General features: G+C 48.0%; 1 pseudogene; it reads right to left on the bottom strand.

The window, feature by feature from the left end:
• Window positions 1-1,766: 1,766 nt before the first annotated feature.
• Window positions 1,767-18,895, bottom strand: LOC100768266 (annotated as a pseudogene).
• Between the last annotated feature and the right edge of the window lie 224 nt (window positions 18,896-19,119).

Genomic DNA, 19,119 nt, shown 5'->3' with positions numbered 1-19,119 from the left:
CTGCTGGAGAAAATATGTCACTGGGGGTATGCTTTCATATTTTACATGGGCACACCATTTCCAGTTCCAACTCTCTGGTTCATGCTGCAGTTTGAGAATGTGAGATCTAAGCATTCTGCTATAGCAGCCATGTCTGACACCTGTTGCCATGCCACTTTCATTTAAATTTGTAGGGCTTTGTCGATATGAGATTGCAAGTGCAAACAAAATAAAGACAGGTGTTGGTGGCGCACGCCTTTAATCCCAGCACTCAGGAGGCAGAGACAGGCGGATCTCTGTGAGTTCGAGGCCAGCCTGGACTCCTGAGCAAGTGCCAGGATAGGCTCCAAAGCTACACAGAGAAACTCTGTCTCGGGGGAAAAAAAAAAGAGAGAGAGAGACAGGTATTATACTGCTTGAACAGATTGTTGACACTGTGAAATTATTTTCTCCAGAATACTCTTGTGTAACTAAAATGTGTTGGCTAAAGATCTTAAGAAATCCTTTATAGCCAGACTTTCTTCTATATGACTTTTTTCAGGTCCTCAAAGACTATTGTGATATGAACAGGCTGTAATAGAATGATCAAACACTAAAAGTTTTATTCATGTATAAAGACCACCACAAAGTGTAAAACCTTACCACATTGACTACATTTATAGTTTCTATGCAGTATGATTTTTTTCTCATAATTTCAAAGACTACAACGATGTGCAAAGGCTTTACCACATTACTTTCATAGAGTTTCTCTCCAATACATGTTCTTTTCTGTGTTTAAAGATTACTGTGCTGTGAAAGACTTTACCACATTGACTACATTCATAGGGTTTCTTTCTCTCTTGTATGTGTTCTTTTATGTGTTTAGAAACTACTATCCTATCAAGAGGCTTTACCACATTGATTACATTCATAAGGCTTCTCTCTAGTATGGGTTCTTTTATGAATTTAGAGGACTCTTGTGAAAAGTCTTTCCAACATTGATTTCTTTCTTTTGGGGTTTTTTTCAAGATAGGATTTCTCTGTGTAACTTTGGATCCTATCCTGGCACTCGCTCTGGAGACCAGGCTGGCCTCGAACTCACAGAGATCCTTCTGCCTCTACCTCTGCCTCCCGAGTGCTGGGATTAAAGGCGTGAGGCACCAACGCCCAGCCCAACATTGATTTCACTCACAGGATTTCTCTCTAGTATGGATTATTTCATACTTTAGAAGATTTATATGCAAAAGCTTTACCATCTTGATTGCATTCATAGTGGTTTATTTTATGAATTTGGACATCAGTCTGTTGTGAAATACTTTCCCACACTCATTGCATTCATAGGGTTTCTCTCCAGTGTGAGTTAGTTTATGCCTTAGAAGATGACTATGATATGCAAAGGCTTTCCTACATTGATTACAATCATAGGGTTTCTCTCTACTATGAGTTCTTTTATGCATTATGTGAGAGAGAACCTAGCCTGAAGACCAGATATAAAGCTATATCCGTGTTCTCTTAGATTGTAGAGGGGCTTGCAGCAAGCAGTGGAGAAAGGGGGGTTGGAGGCCGGGCCTTGACAGCAGGTCTCTCAAAGGATCCTATAGAGTGCCATCATCTCCTCAAGTAGAGAAATCCAGTATATGCAGGAAGAACAGTGACTGTATTATTTCACATGTGTGGCCAACACGTGGATGTCAGCTGTGGTGCAGCGTGAATTCATTGACTCTCATATACAAAGGTCTTAGGCTATGACATCAGAGGACAGCTGGGTGTGGGGGCCAACAGGGATTAAGAATCACAGGGGAATGGGTTCAGCAGAGAGGACAAAGCCCGACAGACAAAGGGCTAAGAGGATCCCCAGCCCTAACAGCCAAGGGGGGGAAGAGGCTGAAGCACCTCCACCCAGAGGATTTTTGTCATTTTCGTCCTCAGGTAGATCCTTTGTGCCCTCAGAGAGTTCCTTTACTGAGAAGACACCAATGCTTTTGGAGCCACCCAGTAAGGTTTTGGCAGGTGAGGACATGCATCCCCGAAGGCTCACTGTGGAAGACACCCCACCTGGAGGGTGAAGAGCAGTTAGGAGAGCTACAGTCTAGTAGTGCTGGGAAACTCATACCCAGGAATCCCAGTCCCATCCTTCTCCCCCAAACCCTGACTCTAACCCACCTTCCTTCCTCCATCTTTGACTCCAGGTCCCAGCCCTACTCCCTGACATGGTTAAAGGCCCAACCCTCAGCCTCATGAGTCCAGGCCCCAGCCTTCCTCCCTCAGACCCAGGGGTCCAGGCCCTAGTCCTTCTCCTTCCTACCCCAAGTTTTGGGCCCAGCACTCCTTCTTTAGAGGCAGGGGTCCAGGCCCAGCCTTCTTACCTCAGACCCAAGGGTCCAGGCCTAGCCTTCTTCCCTCAGACCCAGGGATCCATGCCCAGCCCTCCTTCCTCAGACCCAGGGGTCCAGGCCCAGCCTCCTCCCTCAGACCCAGGGGTCCAGGCCCAGCCTCCTCCTTCAGACCCAGGAGTCCAGGCCCAGCCTCCTCCCTCAGATCCAGGAATCCAGGTCCAGCCCTCTTCCATCAGACCCAGGGATCCAGGCCCAGCCCTCTTCCATCTGAGGCACCCTCCTCTATTCTTCCTCAGACCTAAGAGTTAGGGTACAAGCCTCCATCTTCAACTGCTGGAGCCATGGTGCTTCTATCACCCCTACAGCCCAACCTTCAGCACTCACCTCCCTGAAGCACAATGTCACCCTTGTAACAGTCAGAGGTACCCTGAGGGCAGGTGACAAAGTTGGTTCTCTCAAAGCAGGATCCAAAGAACTCCACATACACAGGACACTACAGGTTTCCGGGGGAGGGACAGCTGAGGACAGAGAGAAGGGTTGGGGTGCACTGCATGCTTTCAACTACAGCCATCAGCTTAACTTCCAAATGTCTGGGTCCCTCCATGTCTAGATGCCATACTCGACGAGGGAGGCAGCTCAGCAGGACACTGCTGTTGCTGGCTTCATTGCACAGTTCGGAGGAACAGAAGAGTGAGTAGGAAGCTACCAACATTCCAGGCGGACTGGAGTGTATGGAGATGTCAACTTTGTCCTCTGCCCTAGCCCTGGTGCAGGCTTTGCTCCCCATTAGGAGTGTTCTTGGTCCTGTGGGTATAAGAGAGTGTGAGCTGGGTTGGGAAGGGGAGGGTGACAAGGCCTGGGAGCCCAGTTCTTGGGTTCCTTGATGTTCCCAGTCACAGGGAAAGCACAATTCCCAGTGACAATGGGACATGACATGTTCTGTGTCCACCAAAGCCTGAAGCTCAAGCCTGGATGCTTCTGCCCTGCCCCTTGCAGATCTTGTTGCGCACTGTGTGTACACAGTGTTCTCTGAGCCCCTCCTACAGGCTGCAGCCTCACTGTGCTCACCATCTTCTACCCTGATGAATTTCTCTCCGAACTCTGCCCTTCACACCCACAGCTGGTCCCTGTGTTCTGTTTCTCTCTCCTTTTCCCTTTCCCTGTAAAGCTGCAAAAGGGTGAGCCCCAAACAGGTGCTAGGCTCTCTCCCCACCCCTCTGTTTCTCCTCCCTCCTTCTTCCCTCCTTCCCACCCTCCCTCCACTCCTTCCCCCTCCCTCTACTCCTCCCTCCCTCCTTCCCTCCTTCCCTCCTCCCTCCACCATTTGTCCCTCCCTCCTCAGTCCTTCCCTCCCTCTCTCCCTCCTCTCTCTGTTTCTTTAGCACTTTGCCTCATTCTCTTGCTCTTTGAGAGTCTCAGATAGGCCAGGCTGATCTTGAATCTACTATATAGGTGAGGATGGCATTGAATTTAAATTTCATTGTCTCTTCTTTCCCAGTCCTGTGATTACAGGTGTGCCCAGTTTACCTGGTGGTAGGGATCCAACTCAAGGCTTTAGGCATGCTAAACAGGGACTGTACTAACTGAGTCACACCAAGAAGAGCAATTCTCCTTTAAAGATGGGGTGATCAGGGTCCCTTTGGTTGTTTCACTACCTCTATCATCTCTGAGCTTGGGGCTACCAGTACATCACCACCAAGCAAGACAAGGCACAGAGAGAGTACAGCCCAGACATGAGGGAAGTGGCCCCATGCAGGAGTGCAGTCCTCCATCTCATCCCACACACCTATGTCTACAAGCAGGAGTGTTTCCTGACATGTTTCCTCAGGTTCACACTTGGGTCAATAAAACAGACCACTGGACAGCTTCCTTAGCAAAGCCAACACCAAGCCTCAACATGGTGCCTTTGTAACACATCATAGTGTCTGTGGAGGGGGAAATCACAGGGTTTGTGAGTCACACAGCCATCATGCTGTCCCTCAGCTTCTGGCCTAAGGGCAGCTATCACATTCCAAGTCATACTCCCTGTGCCCTGGCTGTGACATCCCTTTGACTCAGAAGTCAAAGCCTCCAAGCCTGCAGCTCCATTCACCCTGCTCCTCCCTAAACACCTGCTCCTCTCAGAGCCTTGTGAGGAAGGCTTGCTACTCCACTGATGGCTCCTCTTCTGCCATTCTCTACTCCCCATCTGACTTCGTGTCCTGATAGACATGAAAGGCTCCAAGCTACCCTTACCTTTTGTGTGTGTTTGTGTGTGTACATATATGTGTACATATTGTAGGGAGACTCCGTAACCACGCAGTTATTCTTTTGTTTAAAAAGAAGAAAAGAGAAATATTGAGATGGACATATTGACTATAAGTTTATTATAAGGCAGAATGGGTAGACTAAGAAGAGGAACAGGGCAATGGCTGACCGCCATGGCCGGTCGCCATAGAGAGACAGAGCGGGGAACAGAGAGACGGGGGGAGAGAGAGAGACAGAGAGACAGAGAGAGAAAGAGAGCGGGAACAGACAGAGAGAGAGAGAGAGGGCAGAGGCCTATCTTTTAAAGGGGTCCTCTGCACCTGCGTACAGATTTCTTTCCCATGGAACCTTGGGCTGACCAGGGTATTGCCTGAGTGGATTCCACCAGGTAACAGGGGCAGGCCAGCATAATGCCTGAACCTTTCATTCCCACCTCTACTTATTATTAAAAAAAGGTGGGTGTTTAGACATGGCAGGTTAAGGAATAAGGGCGTCGACTTCTTAAGACTGCTTCCTGCTGACATGGGGGGCGTTGACCATCTTTGGGGGACCCGAGAAGGTTGGGGTGCTGCCACGTCCTGGGGAAGCTGGTTGTTTCATTGTAGTCCAGGCTGTATGCAACTCCCTGGCGCCTCTTAGACCTGGCAAGATGTTGACAGAGCAGAAGACAAGGTTGAGATTAGAAAAAAAAATTTTCTTAGGTCCTGTCACTTGAGGGGAAGATTGTAAGATGAGGGAGGGGTTCCCGAGGTGTCCCAAGATGAGTGAAGGGAATTTGGGACCAGGGAAAGATTGAATATTACCTGGAGTGAATCTGACCTGTTTGGATCTGATTCAGCTCCCTGGAACTTACAAGAATCCTTAGAGTTTGTGGAAACATAAGTATTAGACACATTAGTAGCATATTCATGTTAGAAGCAACTTGGCTAAAAGCATTACCATTTTAAAACAGACAGATTTTTTTTTTGACAATGAAAAGTATCATAATCTTGACCTTGTAGTTATGATCAGGTGTACTTAACCATGCCTGTCAGGGTGTGGTTAAGGGGTGTTCAGGATGATGCGTGGGGGTTTCTTAACGGACTACGAACATGTGAATAGCCCCTTCTCTCTGGCCTGGCTGCCTGGCTGCCCCTGGCATGCTCTGGCTTGCGTTTTTAATCGTTTGGTGTTTATCGGAATAGAGAAATTTTAGCCTTACAGACTACGAGCTCACGCGGCACGCAATAATCAACAGTTGGCATCGTAGAAGCCAGAGGAAAGTGCAACTGCCATCTTGAACAAATTACACATCTTGCTTCCCCGCAGCATGTACTTTTATTCCCTGATTTTTTCTCCCCAGCCTATCTTTTCCCTTTTTATTTATATACTTTTATTACATTGAAGTGTGTGTGTGTGTGTGTGTGTGTGTGTGTGTGTGTGTGTGTGTGTGTGTGTATTTCTGTATGTGTGCCACAACTTCGGTAGTTCTCTCCTTCCACCACATGGGACCCAGGGAATGAATTTAGAACTTCAGGTATGGTAGCCAGTACTTTAACCTGATGAAACATCTCAGCAACCCTCGACTTGTTTTTCAAGACATGATCCCTTAATAGTCTGAAGCTTAAGTAGGAGAGGAGGGCTGGCCAGAAAGTCCTGGGGGTCTTCCCATTGCTGCCTTGACAGGGCTGGGATTATAAGCATATTCCACTACAGCAGGTCTCTCTCTCTCTCTCTCTCTCTCTCTCTCTCTCTCTCTCTCTCTCTCTCTCTCTCTCTCTCCCCATGAGTGCAAGGAATTGGACTCAGGTTTTTATGTTTGCACAGCAAGCACCCCAGCCAAATGCATCTCTTTGGACTGAGAAATCCTAGATTCCAAAGAAATCACTATGTTGACCTCTAGTGAGCACTGGGCCCTGTTTGGTGCCTGGATACAGAAATGGCTCTCTAGAAATGAGCTCACTGTACCCCCATTTTTGTGTGTTTGAGACAAGCTCTTGCTGTGTGGTCCAGGCTGACCTGACACTGGCTGTCCTCTAGCCTCTGTCTCTGGAGCACTGGGACTCCAGAGCCAGCTCCTATCTTTACTGTTGCCTGCATGTGTCATTTCCTCTTCACAACCCCCACAGCAAGGGGCAGCATTCTCAAGGTAGGGAAGCTGAGGCAGGAAGTGCTGAGGGGTTTGCCCAATGTCACCCAGGCAGTAGGTGGCAGAGCTGGACTCAGAATTTAGGCTTTCTGTCTCCTTCAGGTCAAGGTTGAACACAGCAGTCTAGTTAGACAACCTTGAACTTGACCTTCCCTAAGGACCTCACATGATCATCACATAATCTCATGTGCCCCATGATACACAAATTTCCTGGAGCGGGACTGAGTGTCCACAAGCACTCTCACCCTCCTTGATGGCCTCCAGTTGGGGGCTGGCCATGTCTTCATTTCCCAGGTGACAAATGTGCAGCTCCAGGTGCCCTGCTCCTGCAGAACAGATCTGCACTCTCTCTGCCCCCCCCACATCCTCCCCACCTTCTCAAAGGTGGCTCCTTTCCCCCGTAGCACAAGAGGCAGAGTCACCCCAATTCTTATCCATGTTTTCTCTCCATCCCATGCTGCATTCTCTAGAAAACCCTGTGGCTTATGCAGCAAAGTATAAGAACCTGAGCACTGTGGCCACCTCTAATGCTTCCACCCAGATGCAAGATACCAGGGCCTTTGCCTGCCTGTCATGGGTCTCTCTGAGGCCCCTTCCCTTCTCCCTCACCTTATTTACTATGTAGCACCAGGATCCTTTTAAAAGATATAGTAATCATGCCAGCCATGAGAAACTCTGAGAAGCCCAGAGAAGCCAGAAACTTCTGTTAGGTTCTCATCTCCCACAGAATAAAATCTGACTTCTTAAAACGGTCCATGGGGTCCTGTGTGACTTGGCCTTTGTACTTCCACATGGACATATCATCCTCCTCTCCCTCCTGGTCACTATGCCACAGATACAGTCCTTCAGGCTAGGGGTTTGACACAGTGTCAGGGACTCATGGAAGACAGAAGGACATGCCAAGGTAACTGAGCAGCTCTAGTGACAACAAAGGGAAGAGGACAGCAGGAGGCAATAGAGTATCAATGTTAATCAAGGACTGCTTACCTAAGGACCAAACAGAATTCTGGTGACCAATGGTGGGTCCATATAGACAGGGAGTGTGGCAGGTACATGGTCTATTTCTAGGTACTTGCACATACTCCTGTCCCCAATGTCATGTAGCATCCCCTCCACCCCTCAACCTGGTGTAAGAGGCTTCAACAAATGGTGCTTGCAGCTACTCTTCCCTCTGATGTAGACTTGAGAATCTTAATGGCTGGGGTCTTCCTGTGACCACTGCCTGGTTTCCCAGAGAGGCAAATAGTGGCTTCCATGATCATCTTTGGTTTGTCTTTTAAATGGTCTACTGTGGGCAATCAGAATGCTCACACCTAACCCTCTCTCACTCCTGAACCCTTGCAAGAGCTGTTCTGCTCCTCCAGACCTCCCCCACCCACATCCTGCACTCCTGCACTCCTAGCATCTTCTGCTGGGTTTTGCTGAGCCCCAATAAATATTGGCTAAACTGCCCAACTTAATCCAGTCAGGGATGGCTATGCTCTTCCAAGACATGGTTCCAATGCCATGTGGGGATGTGAGGGATGCACACATGGTGTGTACAGATATGTAATGTGTGTGGTAAAGCTTTGTATCTGTGTTGGGCAAGGTGGGTGTTCTGTATTATCTGTATTTAGTTTGTGTGTGGCCTGTAGCATGTTCCGCATGTACCTTATCTATGAGTTCTATTGGGAGGGGCAGCACATGAGGTTTCTGGAGTTTTAATGTAAATGAGAAAGGATCCAACATGTGTGGGATGGGTGTCTGAAGCACAGTGTGACTGTGTATGTATGTTTGTGGCTGTTGTGTACACTGTGTGGTATGCACAGTATATGTGGAATGTGTTTTCTCTTTTTAAACAAATTTACTCTTATGTTTATGTGATTTGTGTGTGTGTGTGTGTGTGTGTGTGTGTGTGCGTGTGCGCGCGCGCGCGCGCGTGTGCCCATCACATATATACAGTCCTTGCAAATGCCAGAAGGGGGTACTGGATCCCTAGAACTGGAGTTACAGAGTTGCTCATTACCATATGGGTGCTGGGGATTTAACCTGGGACCTCAAGAAGAGCAGCAAGTGCTCTTAACTGCTGAACCATCTCTCTAGCCCCTGGAATATATTTTTAAACCACACTGCATACTATCAGGGTTCCAGTCTCAGAGATGAAAAACAAACTTAATTAATGAACATTAATCAAAAGGAAGAGGAACGGCCTGGCCTCTGTCTCACCCTCGATCTTTTGGCTGCCCAATCCTGGGAGAAAGTCCATCCCCAGCTGGGAAGTGCAAGGGATTGTAGCCATCTAGATTCTACCTACCTCTGCATCCTGCCTCCCTGGCTTTGATGATGCTTCTGCTTGGAGTAGCTCTCCCTTCATCCTTCACTCACCTCATCTTGGAAAGTGAAATCACACCTCAACTCCACCAGCATCCCATCCTCTATGGAACCAATCTGTCTGTTTGCCTGTCTGTCCTATATCAGAGTCTTTGCACTCATAGTTCTGGTAATAAATCTTTTCTCTTTTGGTGTGTGTGTGTGTGTGTGTGTGTGTGTGTGTGTGTGTGTGTGTGTGTACATGTGTGTGCAAAGGCCAGACAAAGATGTCAAATATCCTTTTCTATTGCTTTCCACCTTATTCCTTGAGACAGTGTCTCTCATTGACCTGGGGATAGGCTGGCAATCAGCAAGTGCCTCCTGTCTCTGCCTCTCACAACACTGGGTTACAGGTGTGTTTGTGGACACACCCATCATTTTAGATGGATGCTATGGACTTGGACTCAGGTCCTCATGTTTGCATAGCAAATGCTCTCACCCACAGAGCCCTCTCCTGTTGTGGAATAGTCTTGCACACTGTGTGAGGATGTCACTGTGATTGGTTTAATGAAAAGCTAAATGGCCAATAGCTAGGCAGGAGATTTGGAGGGACTTCTTGACAGAGAGAGCTCTGAGAAGAAGAAATCAGAGTCTCCAGCCAGATGTGGGATACTCAGGATGGACATAATGGAGAGATGAGGCAATGAGAATGGAAGAACGTAGATTTTAAAAATATGGGCTAATTTAAGTTACAATAACTATTTAGAAACAAGTCTGAATTAAGACTGAGCTTTTATAATTAATAATAAGTCTCCATGTCATTGTCTATGAGCTGGCAGCCTAAAGAGAAAAGTCCATCTACATTCTCCTCAGTCCCTGACAAGCCATTTCTACCAGGAAACCTAAGATGGCATGGGAGGTGGGGTCACCTCCTTGATGAAGCTCTTTGTGACACCTTCATCACTCTCTGCCAGTTGTGGGCCCCATTCTGTACTACCATAGCTCAGAATGACCGAGCTGAGAAGCTGAGTATCTCCTCTACCCAGGCCAGGAAGCCCCATAGATGTGTTGCATTTGTTTATGTTCGGAATATTTGTTTAACTATGTAAAGATGTGTTTTACCTTGCCTGCCCGAAGGCATCTGATCTAATAATAAAAAGCTGAACAGCCAATAGCGAGGGAGGAAGTATAGGCAGGACTTCTGTGCAGGGAGAGTAAGTAGGAGGAGGAATTTAGGCTTGCTGGGATGGGGTGGGGAAAGAAAAGAGATGCTGGGGAGAGACTGGGGGGCAGACTTCTAGACACAGAGGGAACAGGAAAGCAGAACATACAGAGTGAAAGAAAAGTAAAAAGCCCCATGGCAAAATGTAGAGGAACACAAACAGGTTAAATTAAGTTATAAGAGTTAGTGGGACAAGCTGAAGTTAAGGCGGAGCTTTCATAACTAATATTAAGTCTCCATATCTTTATTTGGGAGCTTGTTGGCAACCCAAAGAAAGTTCCAACTAGACCCATCCATTCTTTCTATGCTTTTCTTTCTGTGGAGCAAGGTCACTAGGATTACCCAGCTTCATGAATGGGGGACAAAAGAAGAGGTGGAAAGAATGGCAAGGGTTAATCTAAGTGAAATTGAATACCTGGGGTGACCAGAGGTCAGGGCATGTGAAAATATCAGAAATAAACACTTGTGTTCTAAAAAAGTCAGGCCAGGTGCCAGGATGTTGACAGCAGCGAGGTGACCACTGTGCACCCCAACTGTCTTCCCTTTTACATCGCACCTCCCACCCAGGCAGGTCACCCAGGCTCACTTTTCTCAAACTTCTTTAAAGCTCTCCTCAATGGGCTCTTGTCTCCTGGCCTTGGGCCACACTCCCTCCCTTTCTCTTTCAACTGGACACTTCTCTTTGGCCCTCTGCCTCCCAACCCCCTCCAACTTTGGAAAAATCACTTTGTGTGCACATGACTGAGTGAGTGATGGTCATTTAAAAGGCATTGTTGGCTGGCTCAATTGATAACTTTCAGGGTCCCACACCCCATAAGAATCGTCTTGCCTTGAGGTCACAGCACAAGGTGGAACTTACTTTTCCCCACATCCCTCTCACTTATCCGAGTACTGCAGTCTTCACGCACATTCATGGGTCCAGTTTTCTGGGAGCCATTTTGCAGGTTGCAGCCTGGCTGGGACATGCAGCCCTGCACCCTCAGATTGGAGGTGATCTCCCCTAGGATGGGAGGAGAGGGGAGAGACAGCTCACACACACACACAGAGCTCACACATGCAGGAAGCAAGCCCAGCTCTGGGAGGCTAGTTCCACACTCCTTAAGGCTCATTCCCTTGCTCACTTTACCTTTCTTCCCAGTCACCCAGATCTCCCCCTCCAAGCCTACTGTGTTCAGTCCCACAGGGTCCCCGTGTCCAGGCTTACCTTCCCTGAGCCTGAGGACTCCACAGTAGCAGTGTGTGCTGCCTGCAGGGCAGACCTGCTTGGGTGGATTCCCACAGTCATCTTTAGAAAAGCAGAGTGGGCAGCGTAGGTCCCTGGGGCTGGGAAGCAACTGATGGTAGTGAGGGGCAGTGGGAGGCTTTGGGTTTGGATCAGTTATTCCTTCTTTGTTCTCCAACATGCCTCAGTCTCCCTAGCAAGCCCTCCAGGGCTCCTCTCATGCAGGCATGACTACAGGGAACTGGGGCTGTGGTTAGGAGAGCAGGGAAAGCCTACAGAGATGCTGGGACTATGTGTAGGGAGAGCCTAGGGGGTCCTTTGGAGCTAGACAGACTTCACTGTGTAAAGGAAGGAGGGACCATAGAAGCAACCAGTGGCTTTAATCACAACTTTTACTAAATAGTTGAGAAAAATCCCTTCCTCACAAAATATTCTAGAACACAGAAACATGAAGCCTGCCAGTTTAACACCAGACAAGGGTAGTTAAGCCTGCCAGTTTAACACCAGACAAAGCCCCAACCCAGTGTCCAGTAGGAAGAAGAAATGCAAAAGCCCCGAAGGAGAGGCCCGTGAACCAAAGCCAGCCATATGGAAAGAGGGAACATATGCAGGAAAAACAGGGCTGTGCAGAGCCAGAGTGTGAGGCTGGGGGGTTGTCAGAAAACCCACCCTGGGGGTGGGTCAGTGAGTTGGCTCAGCAGGTGAAACACCTGACACCAATCTGGACATCCTGAGTTCAATTCTTGGGACCTACATGTTGAAGGACAGAGTAGATTCCTCTGGGTTGTACTCCACAGACTCATTGGTGCACACTGGCAACCCCTACTCATAATTAAAAAAATAAATGAAAAGAAAAAGACAAAAAGTACCAGGGCCAGAGAGATGGCTGAGCAGTTAAGAATGGGGAGCAGCAACAGTCTTAGTCATTAGGTAAATGCAAATGAAACAGCTCTGAGACACCATCAGAGTTGGTGATCAGAGTGGCTGACATCAAAAACATCAATGACAGTTTATGCTGGAGAGAATGTGGAGAAAAGGGAACACTACATTGCTGGTGAGAGTGCAAACTTGTACAGCTGCTGTGGAAATCAGTATGAAGATTTCTCAGAAAATTAGGGATCAACCTACCTCAAGACCCTGCAATACTTCTTTTGGCCATATAGCCAAAGGAGGCACATTCTGCTGGGCGGTGATGGTGCATGCCTTTAATCCCAGCACTCGGGAGGCAGAGGCAGGTGGATCTCTGTGAGTTCGAGACCAGCCTGGTGTACAAGAGCTAGTTCCAGGACAGCCTTCAAAAGCCACAGAGAAACCATGTCTGAAAAAAACAAAAACAAAAACAAAAACAAATCCACCAAACAAAAACAATAACCAAAACCAAAACAAACAAACAAAAAAACAAAGGAGGCACATTCACACCACAAAAACATTTGTTCAACTATGTTCATAGCAGTATTATTCATAATAGCCAGAACTTGGAAAATATCTAATGATCCTCAACTGAAGAATGGATAAAGAAAATGTGGTACATTTACACAGTAGAGTACTACTCAGTGGTTAGAAACAGTGACATCTTAAAATTTGCAGGCAAATGGATAGAACTAGGAAAAACTATCCCAAGTGAGGTAACCCAGACCCAGAAAGACAAATGGAGTGTGTATTTACTCATAAGTGGATACCAGACATAAAACAAAAGATAGTCAGCCTACAATCTACAACCCCGGAGAAGCTAGAACCCTTTTTCAGAAACAGATGGAAGCAGATGCAGAAATCTACAACTAACCAATGGGCCAAGCTCCTGGAGCACAATCAAGGTGAGGGAGGAGCGATAATATGAACAAAGGGAACAACAGGGAACCCCACAGAATCAGCTGACCTGGGCTATCGAGAGATTACTGAGTCAGATCTGACAAATGGGGAACCTGCATAAGACCAAACTAGACTCCCTTAGTATAGGTGACAATGGTGTGGCTAGGGCAATATATGAGGCCACTGGCAGTGGGTCCAAGATCTAACACTAACATACAAACTGACTTGGAGCCCATTCTATATGGAGAGATACCTTGCTCAGTCTAGACACTGAGGTGTTTGGGGGCGGGGGTGGAGAGGTACTTTGTTCCTGCCTGAACTAGATGATGGTACAGACTTAGTAGACTTCTTAGGGGAGGACTTACCTGGGAGTAGAGGAGGCAGTGGAAACTTCTGCCTGGACGTGAAATAAATAAATAAATAAATAAATAAATAAATAAATAAATAAATAAATAAAAAGGATAATGCCAAGCAGAGCTCCTAGCACCACTTTGGGAGGCTCACAACAATTTCTAACTCCCCCTCTGGGGGATCCAATGCACTCTTGTGGTTTCTGCAGGCACACACACACACACACACAGAGAGAGAGAGAGAGAGTGAGAGATAGATAGAGAGAGAGAGAGAGAGAGAGAGAGAGAGAGAGAAAACAAAAACTAAAAATAAGATCTTAAAAAAAAGAAAATACACTTCATTCAGGGTTGTTGGAAGAGGTCAGCCAGGGGAGTTTGGAGTTGCTGTGGATCTCAGGGAAGTGCAGAGGAGAGAATGCAGAAGGCAATGGAGAGGGAAAGGCCAGGAAGAGGAGGGGCTGGGGGCAGTGGGCTGTGGAGAAAACAAGGGCAAAGTGGAGGAAGTGAGCTGCTAGCTGCTTTCCAGCGAGGAAGATTTTGTAAATGAGCTTCCCTCAGTACACATCATCAGCAGTTGAAACCTTGCCTTCCTTTCTCCCCAGCAGCCAGCTTCCCCATGAAGCCCTCAAGCACCTGCTGCAGGAGGTGGAGCCCAGAGAGGGGCTGTAGTGGACAGGTCATTGCAGAGGTCTCTTAGTCGACACACTTGTGTTTAGGAGGTGATAGACAGCACCGGGCCAGTCCTGTGCTTTGTGACTTTGGCCTCTTGTTCCTCAGTAGTCGTGAAGCCTTACATGAGACCCAAGTACACCTGCTCTCCTGGACAGATAGAAAGGACAGTCTGGGGAGGAGGTCAGGGCTATTGTCCAACAGATCTGAGAGAGCAGGGCTGAGTAAAAGCGGGGTGTCTATATGCAGAAGGCCCCTCTTACCATTCTCTATCATCATCAGGGTGTCCTGGCAGCCTTCACCAACATCACAGGTTGTCTGGCCAGCTGTCCACTGGAGAGGCAGCTTTGATACTTTGATACATCTCTGGCGATCTCCAAAGTCCCATGCTGGCATTTCAGAGCCCCTGCAGCGAGAGAGAAAGAGAGAGAGAGAGAGAGAGAGAGAGAGAGAGAGAGAGAGAGAGAGAGAGCACAAATCCCTCTCAGTTTCAAATTGACCCCACTTGATGGGACCTCACTCACAACCAGCATTAATTGGACCCTCCTAGTATCTTTTCTCATGCCACAGAAGGTGCCTGTGACATCCAGCTTATGCCCTAAAGTCCCTGGATCCAGCTGTGGGAAAAGGAGCCAACATAAAGATTAATGCTGGTTGCACTCACTCAGTTCCCTCTTGAAGGTCTAAAATTAGAGATACATAGGCAGAAGAGGGAACGGAGGCAAGATCACAGAAGGTCACTGTTATGCCCAGTCCCCAGGACCTCCAGAGAAACCATCAAGGAGACTACTCCCCAAATGCCAGCACAAGGTTTATTGAATCCAAGCCTAGACAGGGACCTCATCCCACAGACTGAAGCGGCAGTTGCAGAAGGTCCTGAGCCTTGTGCAGGGGTTTATAAAGACTAAAACCATAGGTAGGGTGAGGAGTACAGGTTCAAAGCTGATTGGTTGGGGTGTCTAGAGGAATTTGAAGGAATTTCTATAGGTTAATCTTTAGCACAAATGAGCCCATGAAAGTTGGTTTGCAACCCTGTTGATTAACCTGGGGTATCTCTTCTTCTTGCTGGAGTCACAGCCATGTGTGGTTATCTGTTAACTGGGTGGGTGATGTGAGCCAGTCTGCACAGGTTATGGTTGAAATTCCCATATTCTGTTTCTAGTCCTCTTTTCTAAAATGGCACTGGCTTTGGTCTCTCAGTCATACTTCCAGAAGAGCCAGGATGCCTACTGGCTCTTCTCTCCCTTCCATGGCTCCCTATTGCCTTGCTATCATTATTGAGTCCATCCACGGCTCTCTGTCCTGTGTGTAACAGTTGGTATCTGTGGCCAGCCCCAAGCAGGCATGGTCAGCAGTATCTCTAAACAGGATTACTCACTACAACACACTCATGTGTACACATTCACACACACACTCATGTATACACATTCACACACATATGAACACTCACAAATTTGCACATTTATGATGTGAAAGAAGAAAGAAGACTATTTGGGGCAAAGAGGGGACAAGGGAGTAATTAAGGTCAGAGTACACAACATAGTTGAATGAAAATGCCACAATGAAGCCCACCACTCTGCACAATGAATACATGACAATAATAAATTAAAATGAGATACAATCAGAAAGAAGCTCTTGCTCTCAAGAATGAACCCTGCTGTGCATCAGAGCACTGTCCACAGCATGAGATACTGTGCAGAGCAACTACCTTGCACCCTGACTTTCCTTCCATTAACCCCTCATAGCCAATATAGACAGGCTCCCCTGGGACAGAATCATGTATTTATTACTTGCTTGTGTGGTGTGGGTATGCTCACTTCACAGCACACTGTGGGGATCAGAGGACAACTTTCCAGATTCTCTCCTTCCACCACGTGGATCTCAGGGACAGAACTCAGGTAGTAAGGTTTATGCCCACTAAGCCACCTCACAAATCACTAGCCCCTCATCCCCTAGGCCACAGTCTCTCCTTGGTCCTCCACCTCCCAATCTCCAGCATCCTCTCTGGAGAATCTCCTCCCAGGTACACACTAGAGAGAGATCTCATTTAAATGGCTGCCATGGATAGCCTCTGTTGATGGTTTGGGGTATTCCACAAGTATCCTTTTGCATGGAGGCTGCAGTATAGGGTTGTTTTCCCACATGCAACTCACCTAATTGAAAAATGCAATCCTCATGCACATCTATGGGTCCTATTATCTGGGTGCCATTGAGCAGGTTGCACCCAGGCTGGGACATGCAACCCTGCACCTTCAGATCAGAGGTGAGCCCTCCTAGGATAGGAGGAGAAGGGAGAGACAGAGATGCTCACACACACAGACCATGAGAACCTCAGAGGCAAGCCCAGCTCTGGGAGGCTGGCCCCACACTCCTGGGAGCTCATTCCTTCTCTCAGCTTACCTTCCTCCCAGACACCCAGATCTCCACTCCCAGCCTACCATGTTCAGTCCCCCATTCCCCACATCTAGGCTTGTAAGGATTCAGGCATTATTCTGGCCTGCCCCTGTCACCTGGCAGAATGCACTCAGAGGGGGGTCGTGGTGGGATGTTGTGCCTCCAGGACCTAAGCAGGCTGCTGTTTGTGAGACGGTGGGTGGGGGCGGGGCACGGGGGTGTGGCTTCGGGAATTCAGGGCTGAGCCGGAAGGGGCGGGTCTCACTCCAAGGCTCTCTTCTCACCATTCATTATGAGCCAGACAGTTTCCTGGCACCCCTCGCCGATTTTACAAATCTGCCATCCGGTTGTCCAGTCCAGGGACAGCGACGACACTTTCCTTAGGCCTTCTGCTTGCCCACTCCTGCATTCTAGTGGCTGAGCGCCTGGGTGAGGAGCAAACTCATAATGGAGGGTCTCCCAGATTGACTTCCGGGGATACTGGCTAGCCTCCCTAAGCAGCCTCTCTGGCATCCAACTCAAATCCTTAAGTCAACGGACGTGGACAAACAGATTAAAACTCAAACAAGGCCAACATAGCACAGGGGGTTAAGATACTTGTCCGACAAGCTTGAAAAGCACAGTCCTGAGTTCTATCCCCAGAACTTACACAGTGGAAGAAGTTTTTCTCTTACCTCCACTAACACATGGCCACCTGTGTGCACACCAACACATACACATAAATAAGGAAATGTACTAAAAATAAAAATAAAATGGAAATGTAACATTTGAGGAACCCACTCAACTCTCTGAAGTTTTTATTGTGCATGCAAGCCTGTGTATAAGTGTGTGAGCATGTGTGTATGTATATGTGCATATGTCTGTGTGCAGGTGTGTGAACATGCATGTGTGTGAGCATACGTGTGTTTGCAGATATGTGAGCATGCATGTGTGTGTGCAGGTATGTGAGCATGCATGTGTGTGCAGCTATGTGAGCATGCATGTGTGTGTGCTGGTATGTGAGCATGCATGTGTGTGCTTGCATGTGTGCAGATGTGTGTATTTGAGTATGCATGTGGAGGCCAGAGGTATCTTCCACCTTATCTTTTGAGACACAGACTCTCATTGAACCCAGACCTCACCGATTGGCCAGTCGGAGGCTCTGGGAATTCATCTGTTTCTTCTCTCCTCTCAACACCAGAGCTAGGGTTTTGGATGTGTGCTGCTACACTCGGTTTTACATGCCTGCTGGGGTTTCAGGTTCTAGACTTCATGCTGTGTGGCAAGAACTTTTCCTGCTGAGCCATCTCCCCACACCCCTGAACTCTTTCTCCTTGAAGCTTTGAAGGTTAAGACTACACATATGTCTGTGTGCAGGTGTGTGAACATGCATATGTTGAGCATACGTGTGTGTACAGATGTGTGAGCATGCAAATGTGTGTGCAGGTATGTGAGTATGCATGTGTGTGTGCAGTTATGTGAGTATGCATGTCATGCATGAGGCAGGGACTGACAGAAACCACACATTTAGGGAAGGTAAGACTCCTAGTCCATTTTCTGTCTCTACTATAACTTCTCCTTCCCTTGTAACCCTTCTGGGAAACTCCACCACCACCCCATCTGCCAAGTGAGTGCCCCTGTGGCTGCCTGTGAATGCACAAGTAGAGACACTCCCGGAGCCCCCATTTAACACCTACATTCTCTGTTATACCAACCCCCCCTTGATTCTCTCTCTGATTTTTTTCCAATAGAGCAAGGCTGCTGGGTATCATAGATGAGGATGGGAGAAGGTGATGGAGAGACTGGAGGTGGTAAAAATGAACCCTGAGACCCAGGCTGATGCCAGGTCTGGGTGTGTAGAATGGGACAACCAAGAAGGTAGCTGTGCACCTGACACTTGCTCCCTGAGTCTATCCTTGCACAAGAAGAGGCCACACAAGCTCACTTGTCCCAGAATTATTCAATGCTCCCCTCAATGCTTTTGTCTCCTGGGGCACAATCCCTCCTCTCTTCCTTAAGTGGACACCTTTCTATGCTGCTGCCACAGCCTCCTTGGAGAATCTCCCTCCCCCACTTGCTTACACATCTGAGTGAGTGATGCTCCGGCCTGGCTAGCCATGGTGGATGGCTTTGGGTGTCCCACAAGGGTCATCTTGTCACAGGCTACAGTGCAAGGGATTCACCTCCTTTTCCTATATGAAACTCATCTGACTGGGAGCTGCAGTTCTCATTCACATCTATGGGTCCAATGGCCTTGGTGCCATCAAACAGGTTGCAGCCTGACTGTGGCATGCAGCCCTGCACCCTCAGATTGATGACAATGCCCTCTAGGAGAGGAGGAGATGGAAAGACAGAGACACGGGATAAGGATAATGTAGGCCTCAGAGGCTAGCCCAGCTCCAGGAGGCCAGCCCTGCTCCCCTCTGGGTCTTATGCCCTGTTTGAATTTACCCTCAATTCTCAGACACTAAATCTCAACTTCCAGTCCTTCCCATGTCCAGGCTTACCTACCCTGA

The sequence above is a fragment of the Cricetulus griseus genome, assembly GCF_003668045.3.
Source record: "Cricetulus griseus strain 17A/GY chromosome 1 unlocalized genomic scaffold, alternate assembly CriGri-PICRH-1.0 chr1_0, whole genome shotgun sequence".
NCBI lineage: Eukaryota > Metazoa > Chordata > Mammalia > Rodentia > Cricetidae > Cricetulus > Cricetulus griseus.
Note: the sequence above shows the minus strand (reverse complement) of the source record. Positions and strands in the feature narration are given on the sequence as shown.